Here is a 24,917-nt window from a genome sequence, read left to right as displayed (position 1 = left end):
AATTGGATCTCATTCACTCTTAATATATGAATAATCTGCAAACTAAACCAGACAAAGTAACATGAGCATTTTCCCCACTCTGGTCTACCAGTGACAAAAAATAGAAGTCATTCCAAAAAGTTCTCCATACACAGTCTAGAAAACACATCATTCCTGCTAACGCACTCACCTCTGAAGGGTACCTCTGACTTTTGCCATTTGAGTCTGGTCTTCTCTCATGCTGTTAGTCTTGTAGAAATGCCTGTTGCTTTGGCAAAGACCCATGCTGTGTTTGTGTTGCCAGATCATCTGAAAGTAGACTGTGTAGTAGCAGCAAAGGTCAAACAAGGCATGTGCATGTGGGGTCACCCCCAGGTTTGTTAGGCATGGGCCTTCTGTCACCTCCAAGTTAACCACCAGGTTCACTTCAATTTGGAAGACAGCAGACAGGAAGCAGAAACCCTGTTTCATTTTGTTGAAGATGACATCAGAAGCATCTGGCTTTCAGAGGCATTAGAGACAGTGATTCAGCGTGTGGGCGTAGGCCCAACAGCAAGCAGCAAGAGGGGACAGGGTGGGATCTCACTACAGAAGCTCCTCAGGATGGTTGGAAGGTCGTTCTTTGGAGGGATGGTCTCCAAGTCTGATTCTGGGAGGGCTTTAATGCCTATTAAGAAAGTCCTTTTCTGCCTGCTCCAGCAGGAATGGGTTCTACTGAACCAGAGGCACCTGTGTGATCCATTCATCTTCTCAACTTTTGTTTCTTTGTATCTCCTCTCTCCTGCTTCATAAACATCTGCCTCTCCAATCATTCCCAATGGCATTGCTCTAATACCTTCACTACTACACAAAGAAGAAACTTTCTTTTGACTTCAAATGTCTCACAGCTAACATCCTTTCCCTGTTTCCCTTCCTAAGAATAATTCTTTAAAGAATTACTCTTCTGAATATATCTTCAACCCACCCCAACCTGACTGACATCTCCCCAGATCACTGAGACTGCTCTGTGCAAGGTTGCTTATAGCTTCCATGTTGGTTAAGTGGCAGCCCCTGTCATTTGACCTCTCACAATTGGATTCAGTTAGATATTTCTTTCCTGGAACTATGCTTCTGTGACCATATTCTCTTGATGTCATTCATCTTCTCTTCTTCTTATCCTCTGATCCTAAGTGATCACATCCATTCCCATGGCATTAAATTCCATCTTTAAATAGGCAACACCCAGATTCCCACATCCAGATCACAAATAAAATAGCCTCAGCAATATGAAATGTTGTACATAAAATAGTCTTAACTTTACCCCCCAGGTTCTAGGAGTTATCAAAACACATTTAAACCAAATGGCTCCTCTGCTCAAAACCACCTGCTAAACACAGAATAAAATCCAAACTTCCTGTATAACCCAGAATCTGCCTCCTTCTCCAATTCACCGGCTGTTCCTCCATATCACACCCCCCCCAACCACAGTGAGCTCCTTTCAGCTCTGTGGGCATACTGAGAGTTTTCATACTTCCAACCTTTTAGTACAGGCTCTTGTCTCTGCCTGAGATGTGCTTTCCCTCTTAATCTTTGAATGACTTCTTCCTTCTCTTCCTTCAGGGCCAAATGTAAATGTCAACTCTTCAGAGGGGTCATCCCTGATAACATACAATACCATTCCATTGAAAATTGAGTTTCAAACAACTCACTTCCACTGCTTTGGTACACAGCCTCTTTGGAAGTTGGAGACTATTTATTACATACAGCCCCAGAAGTTAACCAATATGCTCTTTGCACCTCAGTCATTTCTTCTCTGTTCCTTGGTCTTCCCTTCCCCCTGACTACCTGAGTCTTTCTTACCATCAAGATCTGCTCTCAGAAAAAACATACATACTCAGTGTTAAAGGAAAGGAAAGGAAAGCAAGGAAAAGCAAAGAAAAGCAAAGCAAGCAAGCTGTATCTCTAAGTGTCTTATCCAGTAAGAGGAAAATATGTATGAAAAGTATGTGTACTGTTTGATTCCTTCCCAACACCCAGGAAAGCACGATGTTAGGATTCCATTTACTTCACTTCCCATTGTGCCACATAAAATGTCAAGACAAGATTTTTAAAGACTTTAAGTCATACCTTTTACAACATGTTACCATAGATTTCCTGAACTAGCTGATGGAAATATTATAACTCTCAGAGATACTTACTAAATCCACCTGTAAGTCATGAAGGAGGCTAGTGAATATACCTGACAAACAAAAACCCACAAGCATGTTCACAAGCATGAGAACCAGGGTGCTCTTCCCTGCCCAAACCTGAGGCCAGTGTATGGTCTCTCAGTTGAGTGGCTTCTCATATTAGCAGCAAACAAGCACTCTGCATTGACTGAAATAGGCACTACGGCAAGAGCAGTCATCAATGGTCACCCATGAAGAGATTTCAACTGGCCTGACATTTAGATTTGTCAAAAAGAGCACCAAAAAGATCATCAAACTTCAAAATATATTGTTGCCTATATTTTATTGTAAGTTTTATTAAATTCAGAAGCTAACATTACTTCAAGACTGAGTACCCAAGCAATAACCCACGATTATAAAACAAATCAATGTGAAAAAGATCTAACTTACATAAATTGAAGCAACAGCCAAATTTTCAGACACTCAAATACCTGATGCCGTAGTAATATCTAAATGATTCCCATTGCCCCGAAAATGTAGGTTTTATACATAGCCAAACAACAACAACAACAACAACAAGCCACAATACTTGCTTCCAAATCAATAGGAAGCTGCTGTTACAGGAACTTTCACATCGCATTTATGCCTCCACTCTCAACAAGTTATTTGCACTGCGAGTTGGAACAAAGCAACAGTACTACTGAGACTGATAATGCATGACAATTGAATATTGCATTAGCTTCAATTAAGCCATCAGAATTTACTTCAGAACTACTTCTATGTCATTCCTTGACCAGCTTTGCAGTGAAAAAAAAAAATTTACATCTGGTAAAATTACCCTTTTGCTCAAAGAATGAAAAGTCTTGTTTCAGAAGGGTCACACTGGACAATCAGGGTCATATAATCAGTTTAGCCCCTTGTCCCCTCTGCTGTTGTGAGGAAATTTCTTTCCCCACACTCCTCCTGTCTGTTGGAGGAGCCCACTTCAAGGCTGGCTTCCTCCCACGGTGCAGCCGCACACCAGGAAGGCGACAACCCACCACAGGGGATGCACACAGTAGGCACTAAGTCATATGGTTTCTGCCACAAAATTTTAGTAAACACTAGGAGTCACACAGCAGCAGAGATACAATTTTAGAGATGTCATTCCAACCAGAGCCATGTTAAGCTGCTGGATTCCAGGAGGCTTGCAGTGAAATCGGTTGTCCTCTAAATGGTTTCCTCTAAAAATGTAATTGCTTTGTTCTGGGTTCAGAAAGGCATGGGAGGGAGAGCACGATTTCCATCCCCTACTGCGTCCACAGATTCCAACTGCAAGTGCACTGGCTGGTAAAACAATAAAGTCATCGTCTTTTATCTCAATGCCAAGATAGATTCTTTCCTTGGCTTCCAGACAAAATTCACTTATTATAATTATCTTCAGAGCGCTGGCGGTAGCCACTATCTAAAACTCTATAAATGTTCCAGTGAAACCCTGTGGAGCTGGTGCTTGTGTCGAGCTGGGCAGGTGACTCTCCCCCTAACTGCTGCGGTGTCATTTCCCTCACACAGAGGCGAGGACACATGCGATGCAGTAGCACTGTGGGAAAGTAGCTGCGGGCGAAACTCACATATTACAAAGCACACGTGGAACTCCTCTTTGGCACACTTCATGAAACCTAAGTTGACATTTTACACCGAAAGAAAGTTTTTGTACCGAATACTGTGTTACAGGAGCACTGGGTTGTTATGCACATAAGTGCTGTTTGCAATATATAATTTTGACTATACTAATGTATTATTAGCCATGTGAAATTCAAGTACACTTAAATATTTATATCGAGAACCCTCTCAACATCTATAGTGCCATCTGTAACAATTTCATTTATGGTTTCTGATATCATTTGTCCCCTCATTCTGCCTGAATTGATCCCTGTTTCCTTCTTTATTCTCTTTTTAAAAATCTAATTAAAGAAGAATTTAATCATATGCCCAGATGTACTGAAAAGAATATTGCTTAACATAATTTTATGACAATTTCAGTTGGAGAATATAGAAAAGACTTGATTTTTACACACAATTCTTGTTGTGAGGCCATTAAAATTTAGCAAATTTGTGGGGCGCCTGGGTGGCTCAGTTGGTTGGATGTCCGACTTCGGCTCAGGTCATGATCTTGCAGTTCATGAGTTCAAGCCCTGAGTCAGGCTCTGTGCTGATAGCTCAGAGCCTGGAGCCTGCTTCAGATTCTGTGTCTCCTTCTCTCTCTGCCCCTTCCCTGCTCATGCTCTGTGTTCCTCTGTCTCTCAAAAATGAATAAACATTAACAATTTTTTAATAAAAAAATGAGCAAATTTGGGGGCACGTGGGCAGCTCAGTCGGTTAAGTGTCCAACTTCGGCTAAGGTCTGATCTCATTGTTCGTGAGTTCCAGCCTCTCATTGGGCTCTGTGCTGACAGCTCAGAGCCTGGAGCCTACTTCAGATTCTGTGTCTCCCTCCCTGATCCTCCCCCCCACTTGCACTCTGTGTCTCTCTCAAAAATAAACATTAAAAAAATTTTTTTAAGTGAGCAAATTTGTGGGTGCCTGGGTGGCTCATTCGGTTAAGCATCTGACTTCATCTTAGGTCATGCTATCCCAGCTGTTGAGTTCGACCCCCCATCGGGCTCTGTGCTGACAGATCAGAGCCTGGACCTGTTTCAGATTCTGTCTCCATCTCTCTCTGCCCCTCCCCTGCCACCAAAAAATAAATAAACATTAATTTTTTTTAATGACCAAATTTTACATGCCTCTTTCAAGCTGTGGAGTTTGTATATAAACTACCTTAAGGAATAATGGAAACCCAGTTTTTAGAGTTTTTTCTCTTAATTTAGGTTTTTACCTACACATAATTATTTTAAATTAAACAGGAAAAAGATCTTATGTCATACATTTATGCATCAGAAATTGACATCAAGTTTATTTTTTAGTCATCCAAGGTCATACAACTAGGAACTGAAGGATGCTGGACTGGTCAGTGTCTCTTAGCCACAAACAATAACATAGTCCGTTCTCCACCACCCCAAGTGTCCTGCGTTAGCAGCGATTCACCATTTTCCAGATCCATTAAGGAAGGCAAACCAATTTAAACACCTCCTCCCCATACAATTTTCCAGATTTGTATTGACGAGCCAGGAGCTGAAACAGATGTACAGATGTGGCAGTGGGGATTCTAGGTCATGCAGTGAAGGGCACAGGTAAAGAGATGGAGAAAAAGAAAACATCACAGAGATCTGTGTTATGGAGGTCAGAAATCGCCAGTCCTCAGGGGAGGTTACAAAGGCAGGACCCAAATCCCCGTCAGCTGCAACACACATAGTACCCACCCTCCCCCACCCCCAGCAACTGTACTGACTGCAAAATAGCAGTGCCAGAATAGCCACTACGGTGAGCTGTGTTCAAGCAGAACACGCCTGACCTAACGAGTACCCTTTAAGAACATGGAAGAGAATCCAGATTTTCAATGAAAAAGGAAGTTAGCTGAGAAAGAGAAGCTTACGAACAAGCTGGCTGACCTAATAAGCCTTATGGTTTCAATGAGGGGATGCTGTGTGATTAGAGAAATGGCAGGAACCATGACTTTTCCCTGGAGGCCAACATGGAGGGCTGGCCACACCCCCAGGCCCAAATGCATCAATGTTCATGTTAGAGAAACAATACGCACAAGTTCCAGGAACCAGATATCCTCTCTGATGTTGTTTTGACACCCCAGAACTAATTCCAGGAAGAAGAGAGAAAATTCTGAACTGATAGAATATACCAATAACTGACATTTTGTTCTGTTTTTCACCATCAGGCAAAACAGAGGTACAAAACAGAGAATAAAGGTATTATAGATGAATCAGGTTGCAAGAACTACTCCCTAAATACATGAAACTGTGTAACCCCTATATGAGGGGGAAGTATTAAATAATTAAAAAAAAAAAAAAGCTTTCTCCTGCAAATTCTAAATCAGAGCCATTCCATCTCAAATGTGAAGAACTAAAATGCTTAAACACCGACTCTTTGAGACCGACTCTTAAACACCGACTCTTTGAGAGCATTTAATAAAACATACTATTTCCACATCCCTTGACCTAAATCCTAATTTCTTACTGTTTGAATAAACATCCAAGTTTCTAACTGACTTTATTCTAGGTTATCAAGTTTCAAACAGGACCTCAGTTAAGGCTTCTAAGGCATGTGAAACTCATTTGTTCAAGCTTTCTGTGAGGAAGATGAATGTTCCAGTGTTGGCATGTGAAGGCAGGGAGGGATACTTGCCACCCTAATATTACAACATGCCTCCCTTGGCCTTACAGGATAATATGTTTTTAAAAATCCCTAAGTAGAAATGGAGGTTTGGGGAAATATAACTCATCCATAGATAATATAATACAAAATAGGACACTGAAACATAAGTCACAGTTTTTTATTTTTTCCTGCCAAAGTGTAAACTTTGTAGATATTTTTATCAAAAGAAAACAAAAACTGGAGTCAACCCACGATTGCCATCTTGTGGAGAGATCCAGCACCATCTCGCCAGAATTTCTGTCCCTCAGGTGTTTGAAGGAAAATGCCTCCAGAGACTCCTCAGGCACTCCTTCCATTATTTAATAATCCTTGCTGCCAGGAAGCTCTGCCTCCTAGCTGACCCAGATCCCCAGGGTTATCTCCTGCGGGTACACAGAGGAACTGCCGCCACTTATTAAGCTGTGATGTTCTCCATGCTCAGGTCAAGTTATTAAATCATGCCTGTGATTTTACCTTTCGAGGTTAAAAAGTTCCACGCTATCTGACATTTCCACCAAATTCTCACGTTCCAGCACTGAAGTTGCCAAACTTCTGAAAACTTGGTCTGTGTTTCATGGTTTGGGTCATTTCTATGCTTGCTGACTCACTTCGTGCGCAGTTTTTAAGGCATTTGAATGGCCTATCTCTGTCCTCTTTTGAGAATGTCTGCAGGAGCAGTACTGGGTCTGCGGAGGTTCCGCCTCTCCTGAAGGAACGCTTACAGTCCCGGAAAAGCCCTTCACGCCAGCGCTTCAGGCCAGGTGCCGAGGGAACCAAATCATAGTGTGGACGTTCAAGATTCTCTCCCATGGACACGTATACACATAGTTAAATATGCCAAATTAATACACAATAAGTGTATTATAAAATAATTTTGAAACCTCCAAAATACTGGACAATTTCCCCTTTGATTGCCACCTTCTATAATCTTTGTTTTATCACAAACATTATGAAAAACACATCTCCCCTTACACACATCCTCCACAAATGGACAACCAGCTCTAAATCCTGCCTGCTCTACTTCTAAAATAAATCACACATGACCATTTCTCTCCAACTCTTACTACCCAGAACTAAGTCCAAGCCAGCATCATCCCTTGCTTAAATTTTTGCAGTAGCCTTCAAGCCAATATTCCTTTTCCTACTCAGGCCTCCCTATAGTCTACTCTCAAAACAGAAGCCGGAATGACCCAGCTAAGACACACGTCAGATCATGGCACTCCCTGCCTTGCTCAAAACACTCTTGTTACTCCTAAAACTCAGAATAAATATCAAAATCTTCATGAGCATCTATGTGGCCCTCACAAAATTGACCCCATTCTCTGTACCCCATCTCCTGCACTCTTTCCTGAGTTCACTCTGCCCCAACCACACCGGCCTCCCTGCTTACACAATCAACCTGCTCCTGCCTCAGCGCCTTTGGTCTTACTGTGCTTTCTGTATGGTACGCTTTTCCCCCAATATGCTCACAGCTAACTCTCTCATGACCTTTAGGTCTGTTCTCAAAAATCACCTTCTTAGCAAGGCCTTCCCTGGAAATTCTAGATAAAATGCTATCCCTTCTCCCATTTAATATCTCCCTTTGTTTTATTTTTACTCCTTAGCATTCATAACCTACCAGCAAATATTTTTCTTGTTTATTGTCTGTAATAGTTTTCTATTGCTATCATGACAAATTACCACAAACATAACAGCTTAAGACAAGATAAACTTATCTTACAGTTGTGTAGATCACAAGTCCAGGGGGCTTCTTTGCTCCAGGTCTCCCAGGGCTGAAATCAAGGTGTTGGCAGGCTGGGCTCTTAGGAGACTCTAAGAATCTGCTTCCAAATTTATTCAAGCTGTTGGCAGAATTCAGTTCCATGATGTTATTTAACTGATGTATTTTTGATGTCAGCCCAAAGTCTTCCTCAGCTTCCAAAGGCTGCCTGCACTCCTTGGCTCATGTCCCTCCACCCCTTATATTCAAAGCTGAGTGGACAGTCTAGCTTTTCTTGGGCATCCAATCTCCTTACCTATCACTTCAGCCTCATCACTCCCGCCTTCCTTTTCTGTCCCATTACGGACTCCAGCCAGAGAAAGTTCTCTGCCTTTCAAGCTTCCTGTGATTAGTTTGGGCCCACCTGGATAATCAAGGCTGTTTTCCCTATTTAAAACCCTTAATCTTAATTACATGGGCAAAGTCCCTCCACAGCAGGATCTAGTTTCAGGTTTGATTAAATAACCACGTGATGGGAATCTTGGGGAACCGCCTTTAGAATTCTGCCTACCACATTATCAGTCTATCCCAATAAAATGTAAATCCCAAGAAGGCAGGAATTTTAATTTAGTGCAGCCCTGTACCTCCAACATAAAAACAGTGCTTGAGACAAAGTAGACAAACAACAAATAAATGTTGGATGAATGCATCTAGTCCAAGACTCCTTTCTTTTTTTTAATTCCAGTATAGCTAACATACATGTTAATTTCATGTGTACAATATAGTGATTCGACAATTCTACATATTACTCAGCATCCAAGAGTTCTTAATGTGAAGATGTGAACTCTGCAAAATGATATGTAAAAAACACGTAGCGTGAATGCATGAGCACTTTTGTTTTCAGAGAAATGGGTCCATAATTTTCAACAAATTCTTACAATGGATATACTTTCCGGTGCCCAGGATGATTCTTATTTATGCCTCTTAAGTCGGAATAATTGGTTATTCATCGGACCCCATAAAAAGGTACCATCTTTTTACAATCTCAAAGTGTTAAGGTTTGTGTGATAAATTTTACGATTATCCTAGATTCTCAAAAATGTCCATGGTCCAACAGAAGTTAAAACTCTTCTGATCTCTTTAAGCCTCCATGTTGGGCTGTATTTAAACTTACACAGAGTCTATTTTTTTCCCTCATAAAATATACATCGACTCCCTTGAAAACACAGGTGAAGGACTTTTCTAATTAAAGACCAACAAGTAGATCCTGACAAAACCCACCAGTTAACTATCTCACCAAAATACCACGTTGCTTAAGATTATAAGTATGAGAGATGGCAATGGGTATAAAAACAAATATGTAACACTGATAATTTGGCCACACTGCCTTAGATGTGATATTGTGTCCCATCTGTTCAGTGACATAACAGCAATTTGTGCACCCCAATATTTCTTAGAAATGCTTGCACTGAAGAATTCTTGGTCTAAGAGATACTTATGAGACTTCAATTGTTTTAACTGTGTTCATGCCTTGTATATATGGAATAAGAAATACAGAATATTTAATAATTATACTTTAAAGGTGGATATATGGAAAATATTTCAGTTGTCCTAAAGACTTTCCTTGATTTCTAGTATACTTGTGTACTGGGGAAGATCAACTTGATTAGGGAATCTGATGGGTATTTTTTTTTTACTTGTTTTTCTTGTCTTCATTTGCTCCTTTCATAAAAATTTTGGGTTTATTCACTTTCTCTTAGAGAAATTTGATTGTGGCATTACTGCCTGATCGCCAATTCCATCTGCAAATTTAAGGGCAAAAGATGGCCTCTGTTGAGAAAATTGACTATCTGTCTAAATGATTAAGGAGTTAAGAGACTTTGTATAGCTTTATAAATCTGCCTTCCCTCCACCCGCCCCCAAAAGCTTCATTTAGAGCCTTTTTTTTAACTTCTGTTAAATGCAAACAGTTTCTAATCAGCCACTCAAAGCAAGGAACCAGTGTGTGTGTTATGTTTTAGCTGTAAAAAATTCATTTTCTGGGATTATAAATTCTATTTCAAGTTACATTAACAGAGCAAGATACCTCAGGAAGAATTCTGAATGAAATAAACATGTCCCTCACATGTTTCCTATATGATTCCTATAACACTCTCTCTTCTTCTTGGTCCTAGTGCCCCTCTGATATGGTGTTTTTACCTATCTGTGCCTATAGACACTCTTTTCCCCTTCATGGGTAGAATCAATCTATGTTCCATATTAGAGACCCCAGATGGTCACTTGCCTGTTTTCAGTGTCTTAAGGGTGCAGCCCTAAATGCCTCTAGCTATAAATAATCAACCTGTGAAATTGAGAAGACAAAACATTTTTGGAAAGGAAAGGAAAAAAACTTCACAGTGTGAATCCTAAGATGCAGAATTCTGAGTCAGTTAAATCCACACATGGCCAAGACAGCTTTGCAATACTCTGCTACGTGGCAGTACCAGGTCTAAAGATCTCCAAAGATGCCCTGAAATAGCTTTAAAACACAAAGAAACTGAAAGGGAATAATTCAGGTTTTCATCTGTGCCTCAATACATCTTCTTCAAAAGCAACTGCTGAAGGAATAACAACATCACAGGCAGGGGCAAAATGCTGTCAGTCTTGTAAACTGTGAGTGGTGTCCCTGCTCCGAGATGATCTGTTGACCAACAAGCTCATCAGGAATGTATCACCCAAACCTGGCCCAACCCAATTCTTTCCTCCTCTCCCACACTGACCTTTTCTTTTCTACTTGTGGTAAAATATACAAAACATTTATCATTTTAGCCATCTTTTAATATACGGTCTGTGACACTAAGCACATTCACATTGTTTTGCTACCATCACCACCATGCACCCACAGAACATTTTTCATTTGCAAAACTAAAACTCTGCACCCATTAAAAAATCATCCCCCATTTCTCACTATCCACTCACACTTACCTTCTTAAATTATCTTAATTTAAAACTTTTGCTTCTAAAAACTGGAGGGAGGGTTGGTAGATAAGAATGTTTTCCTAGTATGTATATATTTTCCTGGTGAAAACAGCCATTTAAAATAAGCTTAGGGGTGCCTGGGTGGCTCAGTTGGTTAAGCCTCTGACTTTTGATTTTGGCTCAGGTCATGATCTCACAGTTGGTGAGTTTGAGCCACACATCGGGCTCTATGCTGACAGCATGGAGCCTGCTTGGGACTGACTCTCTCTCTCTCTCTCTCTCTCTCTCTCTCTCTCTCTCTCTCCCCCCCCCCGCCCCTCCCCTGCTTGTTCATTCTCTCTCTCAAAATAAGTAAACTAAAAAATAAAAATTAAAACAAATTAAAATAAGCTTAAAAATAAATAAGCTTAATCTACCACAGTCTATTACCATTTCAGTTACGACTATTTCATTTGCCAATGACAAAACCTCAACTCAACTTTGTTTTGTTTTTTGTTTTGTTTACTCTAGAGAGAGAGAGAGAGAGAGAGCATGAACAGGAAAGAGGGGCAGAGGGAAGCTGAGAGAGAAGGAGAGAGAGAGAGAATGAATCTCAAGCAGTCTCCACTCTATCCTCAGTGCAGAGCCAAAAGTGGGGCTCAATCCCAGGACTCTGGGATCATGACCTGAGCCTAAATCAAGAGTTGGATGCGCAACTCACTAAGCCACCCAGGCACCCCAAGGGAATAAGAACAGATTAAAAAAATGAGAGAGAAATCTGCTTTGTGTATCTGTGGAAAGGGAGGGTTGCATCTGAGGCTTAAAAACAAAAGAATTCAAATATATCTAAGACAATGTAAGATACTCTCTGCCATTTCCAGTTTTGACTTTGTTTCCCTCTACTCTGATGGATGTCAATGGAGGGGTGGGGTAATACTGTTCCCCAGGGGACAGCCCACATGGCCGCCAGAGACCATTTTCATTGTCACAATTGGGGTATGCTACTGTACTCTAACAGGCAGATGCCCAGGAAGCTGTCAAACATCCTATAATACACAAGGCAGTATCCACAATAAAAATCTGTTGACCACAAGTATCAATAGCATCAAACTTGAGAAGCCCTAATCTACTCCGTACCTATTCCTTCCAAATGTTCAGGAACATAAAATCTTCAATTTCCAAGCCACTCATCTAGTGGTCTCACCATCAAAGGACTGAAATTCCTCCCTACTTTCAATTTTTAAAACTGTCCATGAAGGACTCTCAGTGGACTTATTTGAGTCAATTGCCAATCAGTCACAGTCAGGAAGGAGGGGGTCACAGGGAGCTAGGGCCCAGGATGGCCTCTCAAAGCCCCTTTCCTTGTATAAGTGCCATCCTCAGAAGAGGAAAATTGCAATGATCTGGGTAAATATTCCAAACAGTGTGTATCACAAAGTAGAACTTTCACGTTGTAACTATATTTTTTAAAATAAGGTCTTAGTGTTGGCTTTCTGTGGCAAATTTCCCAAGACAGAAAAAAATCTATAATTGGAGTAGTTACCATACTTAGGTGGGGTTTTTTGTAACCATATAAAGTGTTTAATCATCTAGTTTTATGCAGAAATCATTTCCCCAAAATATAAATTAATTCAAGTAATGAGATATGCAAAACAGAGGGGAAAAGCATAGATATTTATAAGGTTCACTTTTGAAATTGGCAAAAATAATGAATCTTTATGTCTGCAGTGATAAAGTTGGACTCCTCTCCTCTTAGTATCTCCATCTTCTGTTAGATTGCTTGCAGATCCACTGAAATTAGATGTCAGTGTAAATTATGGTGCAGGCGGACTTACTAGCCAAGGCTATGAAGGGTAGACACATAAAAACAAGGTGCTATTGAATGTAATTGCTTCTGATCTTGAAATTCTCAAGTGACAAAATTGATGCTGATGTGGTATTTGCATCAGGTAGTCCCTTTAATTGACACTGACTCAGTTGGGGACATCTTTTTTCTGAGTGGTTTTATTTTTTTCTTCATAATTCTTTCCAGAATAGGAAAGTCAGCAATTTACAAGTTGGATAGATCTGAGAGGTGAATAACAGTAGGTAGAGGAAGTAGAGATCTCTAAACTTCTTCCATGGCCCATGGTCCTGTAAACTCTAACGCGAGAAAATGAATCTGCATAAAGAGCATTTGGAGATAATACTTGGAAGAAAGTTAGCACTTTCTTGAACCTTGCTAAATTAGGAAGAAAGCCCCATTTGCAAACATTTCCATTCTTGTCTATTTCAATAAGGAGAAAGATGAAAAAGCATGACCCACAGGGCTCCTGGAGGAAGGATATGCATGGTTTTGTCTGCTCATTTAAATACTTAACAAGCCACAGGGAAAAAAGAAGACATCCCATTCCACTGCCCATAACATATGTCAGTAAGTCATAAAAATAAATCATACCGTGGATGGCTTGTGAACATGGCTCAGCCTCCTGTGAGACATTAGCACTTGTTCTTGAGCCAAAAAAGCACAGTCCAACTATCTAATATTTGTTCTTCCCTGTCATGAGAAACAGTTTCCAGAAAACAGAGAAGATAATTAGTTAATTCTTACCTTGACTCTATGGCAAAATTATAATGTTCTCTCTAATAATTTTATGTCATAGAACTTCTTTGAATTAAAGGTGGATATTTCAGTAATATTTTTAGGTTTAGCAAAACTATAACATCTGAAAGAACTGATAAGAAGCTGGCTTTACACCTTATATGAATCAAATTAATAAATATTGCCTGAAGATGATGGTCTCTGGGAATTTAATATTGAGTATTAGGCTATACAGTGAATGAGATTTTTTCTACTCTATCATGTTTAAATTTGACCAAAACTGCAAAGCAGTATGTTTTCAAATATTTCCAAAAATCTATCTAACTTGTTATTCAGCAAAATATTTGTTAAAACTTACGTATCAAAGTAAGAAAATGAATCCTATGTAAAAACTTGGAAACTTCAAAGCAGTTGTTTTCCTGCATTGAAGGAAGATTTTCCAACTCTTCCTGATAATGTAAGTCAACTGCAAGGAATTTTGGGTCCATTCCCACCCAAAATATGAGTAGTGCCAGGTGACCAATGTTGCACATGATACATTTCACTAGGTCTCTCCAATCTGATCAGGGGTAAAAGGGGGGAAAAAATGAGGTAGGCAGGGATGAAATCAAGTTACATTAAAAAATACAATGTTGTTTGGCTGGAGAGCTCACTCATTACTGCCTGATAATTGCACCCTAACTACCACTCCACCCCACCCTCACCCTCAATTATTCCTGGTAGTCTCGAGGAAAGCTCCCATATGATGTCATGACCATCTGGGGCCTCTGATTTTTCCCCCTCCCCTGTTTCCACTCTCTTATGAATATATTTAAGGTCTATATAGCCTCATCTGGTGCCTGACATTTCTGACACAGAGGCACTCCATGGCATCCAAGCCCCACAAAGTACTAAGCCAACAACTGGGTGGAGTCTCTAAGGCAATGCTTTACCCCAGCTGGTCTCAACTGCTGTTGCATCATGAAACCTCTGTTGAAAATGAGGGTTCTGACTTCTCTGCAAAGGTGAGACTTTGTACAACTTCCAAAGGTACAAGCAGCATCTCTCACAAATGACGGTACCTCCAATGCTTGTTCTGCTGGTCTGGAAACTGGCCTCTACTGTGGCATGATCTTGCCAATAGGAAGACCACATCACTTCTGGGAGGATGGACCATTACTATGCTGCAGCTTTGCTATGTTCTCTGGGTCCTCTGAATACACAGAACCATGCTGGGCTTTACCCACAGGTGTAATGATGCCCTCTCCTCCTCGTGCGGTGCTGTTATATCTATACCGAAACAGAGTTGCTTCATAGTTGAAGAAGTAGTAAGGGAAGGCACATTGCTGACTGACATCTCATTATGCCTCACCACCAAGCCCTGAGCATTATTATTAGAGGACACTTTGAGACCCTGACTCTCCACTGAGAAATCAATTTTTCCCCATTAAGGTCCTTTATCCCCAGTGAGATAAATGCAAGTTGACTCCTAGTGATTTCTGTGTCAGAACACCATTTCCAAGATACTGTGGGAAATATGGCTTAGGCTTCATCCACAAAGACCTACAGCAAATGCTCTCTGCTCCAACTTAAATTCAATATTTAAAAATTTTTAAATATATCTTCTTTACTGTACATGTGCAGAAAAACACTAAAAAAAGTGAAAGGCCCATGAAAAACAAACAAAAAGAAAGAAGGAAAGAAGGAAAGAAGGAAAGAAAGAAAGAAAGAAAGAAAGAAAGAAAGAAAGAAAGAAAGAAAAGAAAGAAAGAAAAGAAAAAGAAAAAACCCTACTAAACAAAAACAAAATAAAACAAAAACAAAAACAAACAAAAAACCCTGAAGAACAAAGTCTCAGTGTAGGAAGAACAGAATCCTGGGCTTCTTGAAACCAAGTATGTTTAAACCAACAATATCCTCATAATACCTGCCTTCCCCCAACACACACACTTGGCTACATTCATCCAACATCACTTGTAAGTATGCCTGGTATCTTTTTTTTTTTTCTTTTTCATTCTAGCCCTTTTTGGTACCTTCAATGAAAACCAGCTATGGCTTTTCCCCATTTTCCATTCCTCTCTCTTTTTCCACTCAAATAACACCTTTCATTTCATTAGTCTCCTTGTAAGGCAAAGACACCCTACTAAACTACTAGGAAATAAGATATAAAATGCTTCAAAGTAAACTTCAAAGCCTTAAAATAATCGCAACAAAGAAATTAAAATTTTAAACATCAAAGAATTCCACATACTTAATCGCTAAAACTGAGAAAAGGGACTGACATCTCTTTTCAGGGGGAGGGGACCTCTCATTGTGAAAATTCTCCTTCTTCAAGAATAACTGAAGACAAAGCAATTATGTTTTAAAGGACACAGATGTAAATAGGATGTGTTGTTCCTATTTCTTTCTTCAGGCTAGCTATTTCTTCCCCACTATATATATATATATATATATATATATATATATATATATATATACACACACACACACACACACACACACACACACACATATATATATACACACAGATATAGATAGATAGATAGATAGATAGATAGATAGATAGATACAGAATTAAAGTCTTAAGAGCTTGTGCATACCTCCACTTTCATTCTCTAAAAATACCTGCCTCCATTGTAGCCGTTTAAATCAGGCATGCATTTTGCTGCACAGAATGGTTCAAGCACAACTAAAAGACTGAGCATTCAGTGACCTGAGATAGGTGTCCTCTTTCTGCAAGGAATAATACAGTTTCTTCAAACTGATAATTGTCACTAGAAGGAATTCATATTAGAACCTTAATCTTGCTCCAAAATTCTCTTGGTAAAAGCCTATAATTTGTGCAACCTGATGTATCTGACTGTCAGGAACAGATATTTAGCCTCCCCTGCTCCCGACACAGAGGACACTAGCCTATTCCAGTGTTTTCGTCTCCTGCTTTAATGATTAGTACTATTTCCATCATCTTTTTTCACTCTGCTTCAAACATCATACCATTGTCATCTATCGAAAAAGCTGAATACTAACAAGGAAATATGGTTCGTGCTGCACTTGAGCTTCCTTTGGGATTTTCACCACTAGAAATGCATCTTTCTCTTTGCTCTCTTTCTCTTCTCCTTTTTTTAATCTTACCACCTCAGTTATATTACATTTTCCAAAAGAGTTTGGTGATCACAGTTAGAAAACTGATACCAAAAAATAAATAGGCAAACAAAGCATTCCCAGGAGGTCCCGATGGCAGAGGACCCCCAAGCTCAATGTCAAGTTAAGTCCATTGGAACAGTAGTCCCACTGTGGAAAATTGAAACAAGTCCACAGAATCAAATCCACTTCCAGTTACCACCAGTGACTAACCTAACATTTCTTGTAGAGCAATTTACTGTCTGTCATGGACCTTTGCCAAAAGCCTAACTAAAAAAGACCCAAAAAAAGCTGAAAACATCCTCAATGCTGTTTATATTCAGGTCTGGCTAGCCATCAGTAATAATCATATTGTTGCAGAGGAACCAAGGAATAACGCTGCAAGAAGGGGAAGAAGGAAGAAAAGAGAATGGCAGGAAAAGGAAGAAAAATTGCCCTTTTAACCAGCTTCCTGGATAAAGAAATCAGAGAGCTCTACTAAAAAATAAAGAAAAGAAAAGAAAGAAAAGAAAAAGAGAGATTCCCTGAGACAGAACTGAAAATAAAACTAACGCATAAAAAAATCAATATTTAAAGAGAAGTAACCTGATTTGATCCTTCAAAAACATATTAATTCAATAGAGAAGCCACAATTCCAATTTTATACAGTCCAGTGTACTTTTCTTTTGTTTACAGCTGCAAAAATTTTAAATCATTTTCTCACTCACTATCACATTCCAATCCTTTGATAATTCTAGGAAGCAAGTAAGATTAATTTCCAATACAAATGGACAATCAAGACATAGAAAATATATTTGTTAATTATCTGTCACAAAATAGGACATAAAGGTGGCTTGACAAACAAAGCGTTGAATTGAACCTTAATAAAAACTGTTCTATATTTAAGATCTAAAACACTATTGAAGGCTGTGCTCTTTCAGGCAGCAAATGTAATGGGAGATAGTCAGTGATGGAACCAGCAGTGGAGAGAAGGACTGAGTGCCCTCCTTGAAAAGATTAATTCTCCTCACATGGAAATAACTATAGTATCTAAATGTCACTCAATGGTATATAAGCTTCACTGGCCCATAAAAATATCACTTTCCTATGAATGAAAAACAGGATTAAGATCAAAGAATAAAGGCCATATTTTTAGAAGTTGGAGATAAATTATTTAAAAATATGTGAGTTGAATAAGCTAAATCAAAAAAAAAGAGAGAGAGGCATTTACTTATTCTTTGCTTGAAATACACATGTGTTTTATTGTGCACCATACATTTTAAAATATTAATTTAATTTCCATACTTTTAGCTATTTAGAAATAGTGAAAATTAGATACTTCCTTGATACAATCCAATTTTTGCTGATTCTCTGGCCTACCTGCCACATTTCAAGTAAATAAGGTTAGGGCTTCAATAAATAATCTTGGGACTTCTTGTAAATGAATGAAATAAAAAGGAATTTCAATTATGTAAGACATTCTTTGATGATGTGATTATAGATCATAAAGAAGGCAGCATTGCCTGATGAAAGGCAAAGCTTTTGAAGTCAGACATGGCTTGATTTCTCTGTGCACCGCTAACTATGCAGCATGACCAAGTCAGGGCTCTTTTCTGAGACTGGTTTTCCTCATCTGAAAAAGTGCAGGATATCTTAAGGATTAGGGATAACATGGCAAGTGGCCAGCAAAGTGTCTGGCCTACCTTTAAGGCAGACTCTTAGAGAATAATAAAGAAGAATTTTGATTACCATCACCATCTCCCTTTTTTTTTTTAAATATAACTTATTGTCAAGTTAGTTAACATACAGAGTATACAGTCTGCTCTTGGCTTCGAGGGTAGATTGCCATGAATCATCACTTTCATACAACACCGAGTGCTCATCCCAACAAGTGCCCTCCTCAATGCCCATCACTCATTTTTCCCTCCCCTCACCGCCCACCCCATCAACCCTCAGTTTGTTCTCTGTACTTAAGACTCTCTTATGGTTTGACTCCTAGTTTATAATTTTTTTTCTCATCCCTTCCCTCATGGTCTTCTGTTAAGTTTCTCAAATTCCACATATGAGTGAGAACATATGATATCTGTCTTTCTCTGGCTGATTTATTTCACTTAGCTTAATACACTCCGTTCTATCCACGTTGTTGCAAATTACAAAATTTCATTTTTTTTCATTGCCGAGTAGTATCCCATTGTATATATATACCACATCTTCTTTATCCTTTCATCAGCTAGCTGATGGACATTTGGCCTCTTTCCATAATGTGGCTATTGGTTATAGCAGCGCCAAATTATGGATTATCATCATCTTCTACCTTTAAGATTGTATTCTACAAAAGTAAAGCCAAGTTCTGGTTGCTTGACTTTGTTGATTAACTGCAAAATTAGACAGAAGGATGTGACTTTTATTGACTCTTAGAAGAACAAAGTGATGTTTCGAACATTGTCATCACCACATCATCAATTCGTAACCATTAAAAATCAGAATTTATTAGCACTTCATACGTACAGGTGCCACCCCTCCACATCTGTTTAATACACACAGATGCAAATAAATTTTAAGATTTAATAAGCCTCAAGATTCACCAGTTAATACTGGCGTATGCTAGGCAATGTTGACTTCACTAAATCAAGGGACTGTGAATTGTTTAGCTATATTCTCAGAGTTTTGTATACCTTCTGTCACATAGTAGGTGCTCAACAACCATTTGTTGTTGAGTTAACTAGGAGCTAAGAGCAGGAATTGAAAACTATGAGTATTAGAAACATGTACATTGCATTGCATTCCTTCATATTAATTCTTTATTTCACTCTTTAATTTTTTAATGTTTATATTATTTTTGAGAGAGAGAGAGAGAGAGAGAGAGAGCGAGCCTGCGCAGGGAAGGGGCAGAGAGAGAGTGAGACACAGAGTTGAAGCAGGCTCCAAACTGTCAGCACAGAGTCCTACACGGGGCTCAAACCCACAAACCGTGAGATCATGACCTGAGCTGAAGTCGGATGCTTAACAAACCCATTGTTCATTCTTAGTATTTCATGGATTCAACAATCAAATATTTACTGAATGCCTACTATGAGCCAGACACTAGGGACATGGAAGTGAATAAGATAGGCAAAGTCTTAAATGAGATAATACAGACAAAGAGAACAGTACCTAGCACACAGTAAGCTCCCAGTAAGTGACAGAGTAGTACAGAAGTCCATGCCAGCCTCTCTCTGCTATGCTCTCCCACTCTCTCTCATATTTATATGGCACACACATGCCTAAAATTGTTTACTATATGACTCCTTCACCTAGAAATTCACAAGAAAATAAAAGAACTTTTGTTGAAATAACTTTAGTTTTATTTTATTTTTTTCCCCAAACTGGGTTATTCATAAAATAGCCTTCCAGATTAATGAAAAAGCAGTTGCTATCATCAAAGAATCCCTAAGAATCTTCAAACTTTCTGTAAATTGGCAGCATTCTGCTCAAGCTGTTTAGTTCCCACAGAAGTGAGTCTTTGAAGTTGACAAGGTGTTCATAGAGAAAGCAGTAGCTTGCTAAAAAGCCATTACTTTTGTTTTACTCAAAACCTAGTTAAGCCTGATTTGGAAAGAACAAAGTCCGAGTTTCCAAAACCACTGTTGGGCTACTGCAAGACAGACTCCTTCCTACTGAGTGACGGCCAAAGGCTCCACACGCAGCTGTTGAAGGGTATCGATGCACACTATAGATCTCTGCCTCTCGTTTGTCCTGTCCTATGTAGTTAAGACAAAGCTATTTTGTGGAAAGATCATCAGCCAACACAATGAAAACATAATCCCTTCTCATGAGCATGCCTTGGGAAGCAGTACAGGGTTAAGTAAGTGTATGAGCTCAGGAGGCAGAAAACCTCATTCCAAAACTGGGCATCGGCTCTGTATTGATAATAATATTAATAGCTACCATTTATTGTGTGCTTCCAAGTGCCAGACATTGTACTAAGTGCTTTATATTCATTATCTTATTGACATACTAGAAAGACTGCCAGTGTATACCAATGAATAGAGCTGCTTCACCACTTAGCAGCTTGTTGGAGAGAACATTTGTCTGCACTCTTACTGTTTCCTTCCACCTGGAGGCATTTCATTAGCTTTGTCCTCCAGGCCTCTTCCCATTACCTTACTTAACCCTCGGAATGGATGGCATATCTGGTTGGTGAATTTAGTTGGGAAAAATGAGGATTCAAGGCCAAATCCCTGCCTTTATTTGCTCTCAGGAATGAGTCCACCAGCAAAGAGCACATCTTTGTCTCTGCTCTATCACACCCTAACTCTTAAAGAACACTACCACCAATTAGATAGGCCTGCCTGGGCCAGCAGGACTATGCCTGAGATTTGTTCTTACCAAGTTCAATTGCCCGCACAAAGAAGCCACGTTCTAATATGTCAACGATACATGTAGTATTTTGATTTTCCACTAGCTGATATCTTGGCTTCCTTCTCAACTGGTTCAGGATTTGAGAACGAAATGGTGACAATTTGGAGGACATTCTCTACAGCTATACAACCTTCCAGTACCTTATTTTTCTTGTCTCTAAAATGAGAATAATAGTACTCATTTCATAAACTCCTTGTGACCATAAATGAGATAATATTTATCGAGTAAGTGAAAGGCATATAGCATGCACATAATAAATACTAGCAATTATAATTGTTATTGTTTTTATTATTATTATCATCATTTAACTAAATGGTCTACCAGATCTATTCCTCTTCTCATATTCTACGGATTTTTGTTATCATTAAAGTTACTTTATCTTTGAGCAAGTCACTTTCTGAGACTCAAAAATGGGAACAGCAATAGCACCTGGATCAAAGCATTTACCTGAGAATTATATACAAGAAAACATATGTTTAGTGCTTAGCACAATGTCTGGCATACATGTGCTCAATAAATTAATAGTATTATCACTAGTAATATTATTTTATTTTTTTATTATGAATCACCTCATTCTTCTCCCTCTCATCCCTGCCATGCCTATTGTGTAACAGCATCTAATTTAATCTGGTTTCTCATAAGTGACACATGTATCCCTATATGGTTGTTTTCTTCATTTAAATCCCCAAAATCCACTGTCCATCTGTCTAACTTTAATAAAGTATAGCATTGCCCTTTTCTTCCAGTAAAGAAATGAAGAATACTTGCTTCAAAGAGAAGACAATAGTGAATCATATATCCTGTAGTGACAGACTTTGGCAGCGCATCTCACATGCCAACCAGATGCTTTCTATTACATTATGACCACCAACACCCAACAAATAATGAAGAAAGAAAGAAAAATATATACAGACATCAAGTGTAACCAAGGCAAAGTAATTCAGAAAGCCAAGTTTCCTCTCTCATTTCATCAGTATAACTTCTCTAAGGTCGTAATATTTAAAGCATTTTCTAGACTGAGGTTTAACCCAATGCTAAAGGAAGCACAGCTTTGTATTTCTTGCTGATAAGTGGAAAGGATGATGAATATTTTCAAAACACAATATGGTCAGTATGAGCTATAGCACGTACACAAACATACAGAAAAGGAAAGCATGTTTTCTCTGAATTGAATTGAACTAAAGGACATGCATATTTAGCAGTTCTGTAGAAAGTACACTAAATCTTCAAAATACAGACAGGGAAATAAATATCCTATCAATTCTGACTCTGAAAAAGATTTGAATTCAAGCTGAAGGTTTTATTAGGATTTCAACACTATAAACTCATGTTGGTCTTCAATAATACACGCTCAGTTGGAGATCATATCATCCAAGTTGACTTTTCCACTTAAAAGTACAAAAATTTTAAGTAAATTGGAAAAATTTTATGTTCTCACTGTAAGAACATTTCCATGGCATCAATCACAGTTTCCATTACTATGAATACTTTGTGAGGGTTTGCTTCAAGGAGTTTTTTTTTAATATATACATATTACCACCTTTAATAAACTCAAACTCTGTGACAATATATACTTGAGGAATTCCTTCATCATTGCCTAGTAAGTTGTGCTGGATTCTAGTCACAGGAAGTTCATTCTATTCTAAGAAATTCTTTTGAAACAAAGTAAAAACTAACATGATATAAAACACAATGCCTTCATGTTCAGACATTTTGAAAACATTTGGCTTAACTACATTGCCTTTATTTGTTCACTCTTTCCCTGTCATCACTGTCCCTCAAAGAAAACAGTAGACATATCTCTAATAGTCTACAGAAATAATGTTGTTAAAGAGACTCTCATTGTAGGCCAGAGGAAAACTATTTGGAAGTAAGACAAATGTTGTTGTTTTTCTTTTCTTTTCCTTCAAGATGATTCTGTCCATGAAGTGACCTAAGCACAAATTTTCCCATATTAAATATGGCAAGATTCTTTAAATATCTGGGTGGGATTTTTCTTTAATGTTAAAAAATAAGTCTAAAGTTCATCTGGGAGAAGAAATAGGTTAAATGTAAATAGCAAACATAAATTTTAAAATTTAAGTAATAATGGTACACTTAGCTTAACAGATATAAATCTTTTATAAAGCAACAATAATTAAAATCATTAGGTATCAGACCATAGGGAAACAAGATAATCTAACATACAAAATGTCAAAACATACTAATACATAAAAAGTTAAATAAACAGTAGGTTAAACAGCAAAAATCAGTAAGAATATTGATTCTTTCACTTTAATAAGTTAAGGGAGAAAATATTTAGATATTCACCTCATCACAGACACCAAAAAATTAAACATGACTTAAAGGTTTAAAAATATAAAATTGTCATAAAAAATAAAAGTAAAAAAGGAAGATGCATATGAAGCTTTCTATGCCAACTTCCACTCCTGGCTATAACAGAATAATTAGTCTTAGACATGCTCTCCCTCTATAAATGGCTTAAAACTTGGCAAAATATATGAGGTAATTGTTTTTAGAGACTGGAAAAGTAATACAAGCCTGTGATTCTGAAAGGAAGGGAACATATGATATGAACCTCATACTTGCCATGGCTTTCTGCCTGGGGACAGTTTTTATATGCTGGAACAAGGCAGAATGCATCAGATCCATTGAGATGAGAGTTTGTGGGTTCTGCAAAAGCTAAAATTTTCAGGGCCCATTACCAGAACGGTTGGAGCTAGCCAAAGGTGTTTCCCAGAATGTTGTGTGGGGTTCTTCAGAGATCCTTAGCCAAGGGCTGGGCTATGCATGGCTAGGTGGGACTCTAGAAAGCCTAAGAGATTGTGTAGGGCTGAGAGCCAGATGGATATACCAGGAGCTACACAACCCTGGTAGTTACAGGAGGTCTGGCCCAGACAGATTAGAGAGACCTTGCTGATATATCATGACCTACTTGAGACCCCAGAAAGGCCATTACTTAGGGATAAGAATCATTTACAGAGAAAGGGAAATCACAGGATTGAGGACAAAACCAAATGACCCTCTATAACAAAGAAAAATAAAAATCTGACAGTATCGGAAGGATTAAACAACCAGAAGAAAATTAGGTATTCTTTAAAAGAAAAACAGCATAATTCCAGCTTCCTACAACTATCACCAAAAATGTCTAGCAAATGGTCTGAAATGATTAGATCTGCAAAGAAGCAGGAAACATGATCCCTAAATAAGGAAAACAAAACCAGTCAATAGAAACAGAAATAGGCTTTAAAGATCACCCAGATGTTAGAATTAGCAGCAAAGATATTAAAGCAACTATTATTATGTTCAAAAACATAAGATTGGTATAAGTAGTGAATAATCTCAAAAAGGAAATTTTAAAAAGTACTAAATGAAAATTCTAGAACTTGAAGATACAGTGTGTGAAATGAAAAATGCAATGGATGGGCCAAAAGTTAGATTGAAGACTACACAATAAAGGGTTAGTGAACACAAAGAGAGACCAATAGAAATTATTCAATCTAAAAAAAGAAGAAAAAATAGTGAAAGAATTAAAGAGCATAATTGACTAGTTGATTATGCATCGTAATTTATATACCCAATTTTGACAGGAATGTGATGACATTCATGGTTTTGATTTGCATTTCTCTAATGACTAATGATGTTGAAATCTTTTCATGTACTTGTCATCTATATGTCATCTTTCAACAGATGTCTCTTCATGTCATTCACCTATTTTCTAATTAGTTTGTTGTTTTCCTGTTGACTATTGACAGTTCTTGATATATTATAGATGCTAGTGCTTTGT

General features: G+C 38.4%; 1 long non-coding RNA gene across 7 annotated transcripts in view; it reads right to left on the bottom strand.

The window, feature by feature from the left end:
- Positions 1–24,917, bottom strand: part of LOC106975272 (uncharacterized) — a 1,087,042-nt gene that overhangs the window by 899,544 nt on the left and 162,581 nt on the right. For 6 of the 7 annotated variants that reach the window (XR_008298437.1, XR_008298436.1, XR_008298438.1 and 3 more), the window contains exon 2: positions 8,134–8,254. This is a non-coding gene — a long non-coding RNA (uncharacterized LOC106975272). Of the gene's footprint in view, positions 1–8,133; positions 8,255–13,486; positions 13,586–24,917 lie in introns of all 7 variants that reach the window. The other variant, XR_008298440.1, reaches the window with a different exon arrangement.

The sequence above is a fragment of the Acinonyx jubatus genome, chromosome B2 (genome assembly GCF_027475565.1).
Source record: "Acinonyx jubatus isolate Ajub_Pintada_27869175 chromosome B2, VMU_Ajub_asm_v1.0, whole genome shotgun sequence".
NCBI classification, from domain to species: Eukaryota; Metazoa; Chordata; class Mammalia; order Carnivora; family Felidae; genus Acinonyx; species Acinonyx jubatus.
This window is presented reverse-complemented; position numbering and strand designations above follow the sequence as displayed.